We start from the raw sequence: 2,600 nt of genomic DNA on the forward strand, positions 1-2,600 counted from the left end.
ATATATATATATATATATATATATATATATATATATATATATATCTATATATATATATATATATATATATATTTATATATATATATATATATATATATATATATATATATATATATATATATATATATATATATATATATATTTATATTTATACGTATATATATATTTATTTATACGTATATAATTTTCATTAAATTGTATGTAATGTATATATATATTTACAATTTCATGTTAAAGCACCTAACGTTTGAGAGCAATGTCAATATATTCTTTTTCCGAAAGCAACACTAGCTCTCGACGTCAACTTACCTACATCCGCAATAGGTTTGCGTGGTTGATGCGACAGAGTTTCATGACTTCCTTCGATAATGAAAATGGGAGAAATTAAGCCACTAATGAGACCAAAGTGTAGGGTGCCTACTCTTCAGATAAATACTATTTTATTGTATGCGGATGAAGGAAATGTTGTCGTTGGGATCATCTTTCTTTCTATCTCGTCTCCAGGCATGGGTCATCAAATGTTATAAAGTGCGTGAGAATCACCTTAGTTTAACGGTGTTGCGGCTAAAATTGTTTCAGGTAAAATACTGTTTCAAAAGAGGAAAATCATTTCGTGTGACCTATGCCACCCAGATAGTAAAATGATCTCTAGCTTCATCATCTTTGGCAATTTCTCAAGACCACTGATATACATAAATTTCAACTACTTCAACTAAGTTCGGACAAAATTTGTTAAAATTTGATTATCTACTTCGGCTGCTCCTTATTTTTGAAACACCTTCTTCAATCATTTCGTGCATTTTGTGAAATTACTTCAACTCTCCGTATGTCATTGAAAATGCATATGCTTTTTACAAACACTTTGAAAATTACTGATGTTTGATTTGAAGTTAAATATAATTCAACAACGTGATTCGGATTGGTCATGAAATAAATACATAACACATAAATATATAAATTTTCTGTCTAGTTCTGTATTTATTTTCTAAAAATGTTTTCAAATGCCATGTATCTTTTTGATATTCATTAATTTTTCCTTACGGGTTCGATTATCTACATTAATTCTATTTGAATGTGGACGAATGATAGCATGAATTGATAGCATGCTTAAATACTCCTAAATTGGTTATTTTACTACGCATAACTTATATTCCGACACAAATGGGTAAAATTCGAACAAATACATTACGATCTTAATTCAAAGTAATCAACAATTTGCACGATGCTTATTAGTTAATTTTAATATATTTATCTAATAAATATGATCATCATATTGATCAAATAATCTTTTATAGCTCTTATATCGTTTTGTAAAATTCTGTACTATAAATTAACCTGAATTGGTTTAAAATTTTATTTCATTAAATAAATGGATGTACTAACTATGAAAGGGGGAGATTGTTTGTGTCAGAGGCTAGCAAGTATTACTTACTTTTTTGGTTGAAAAGAGAAGTTTATTGTAATTTATAATACATAAACAAGCATTGCTTTAGCATATTACTGCAAAAAGTGTGCCCCAAGTTATCTTTATTTATTTAGATATAGTTTATTAATACTCATTTCATTTTTGTAAACGTTGTGGTTCATGTATTTTGTTTTTTTTATGGAACTTTTTATTGATTGAGTATGTGTATAAAGAAAAATTCTTCATTACTCCATTTTAAAGAAGAGAAGTTATATTTTTTTAATTGGTTTACGACATAACAGATCATAGGCTCAAAAAACGTGTTATCGATGAATACCCATTGATATAACTGATCTTAAATGGGTGGTTTTGAATGAATGCGTAGCATATATAGAAATTCTACAATGTTATTTGCTTATACATTTTGAAGACATAATAAATTTATACATAAAAATTGGCGAAGAGGAGATTGAGTGTCCGTTTTCCCAAACCTATTAGAATAGTACCAGAAATTTTTTCTGAAGTTATTGTGGCACAGGAATTCCGGAAGCAGCTTTGGCGTTAAAAATTCGTATACTTTAAGATTTTAGTCAACGTTCAAAAACGGAAATGTTTTATCCAAGAATTAATTTGTTGTAAATAGCACCGTTTATGGATGTGACATTTCTTGAAAAGATATCTGTTTATCAAATGAAGAAAAAGAATAGATAACTTTCGTAGGGGTATTATGGTATTACTGGCCGTTTTGTTACTTGCAAAAGGTAACATCAACAGATTGTCTAGTAATTATTTTTATACTGGCACATATGTTTCCTACCATGATTTCACCAAAATATTTTCAGTTTTTGTTACTTATATTAACTTCCAAGTAAGTTGAGATAGTTCCAATGCAAGCATTTTGCTTAACAAATCTCAATTTCTCATGAAAACCAATTCAATGTCATGTGTTCTCTCTTTCCGTGCATTGATTTACAATTGTAAAGATATTACATTTGCTATCTTACACTTCTTATAGACACAAGCTCATTTGTAGTCTCCGGACGAATCTAAAGTTTCAATTATTTACAATAACACGAATACAAAGGTTCTTATCGAAACATTTTCGATCTTTGGTAAACAGTTGCAAATCGATGCGCTGCAACTAGCTTTGAATGTCAGTATACGATAAAAAAATTTTTTTCAGCTGTATTGTACA

The sequence above is a fragment of the Anopheles nili genome, chromosome 2, assembly GCF_943737925.1.
Source record: "Anopheles nili chromosome 2, idAnoNiliSN_F5_01, whole genome shotgun sequence".
NCBI classification, from domain to species: domain Eukaryota; kingdom Metazoa; phylum Arthropoda; class Insecta; order Diptera; family Culicidae; genus Anopheles; species Anopheles nili.